General features: G+C 62.7%; 1 protein-coding gene across 1 annotated transcript in view; it reads left to right on the plus strand.

Annotated features, from left to right (window-relative positions):
* LOC104289043 (RNA-binding protein MEX3B-like) overlaps positions 1-437 on the plus strand; it is a 19,061-nt gene that overhangs the window by 4,129 nt on the left and 14,495 nt on the right. The gene's annotated exons all lie outside the window — the stretch shown is intronic.

The raw sequence follows: 437 nt of genomic DNA on the forward strand, positions 1-437 counted from the left end.
CTTGCCTGGGGTTGTGCGAGGCGAAGGAAGAGCTGGCAGCAAAGCCCCGAATCTCCTGCGCCCCAACTGGGGCTCTGCCTGCTGAATCGTGTTCCTCATGCGGGGGAAGCAGGTCTTGCCAGACCGGGGAGAGCGGGTGCCCCGGGAGCACCCCTGCCCGGCCAGCAGGGGCGCAGCATCTCCGCCGTGGGGTCTTGAGGGGTGACTGTCCCCCCTGTCCCTCCGGGGCCATCGCTGTCGGGGTGCCGTTTCTGGGGTTTAGCTCCTGGCTGAGAGGCATCGACAAACTCTCAGGATCCAAACAAGTCTTTTCCTTCCATCTTCTGTGTCTTTCTTTTTTTTGTCCTTGCACCTCCTTAAACGCCTTTCGAACAAACCCCGTTTCCCATCCCCGCCGCAGCCCAGAAAGTGTCCCCATGGCTCCCCCTCGGCCCGCG

Source organism: Charadrius vociferus, unplaced genomic scaffold (assembly GCF_000708025.1).
Source record: "Charadrius vociferus isolate BGI_N301 unplaced genomic scaffold, ASM70802v2 scaffold1096, whole genome shotgun sequence".
NCBI classification, from domain to species: Eukaryota; Metazoa; Chordata; class Aves; order Charadriiformes; family Charadriidae; genus Charadrius; species Charadrius vociferus.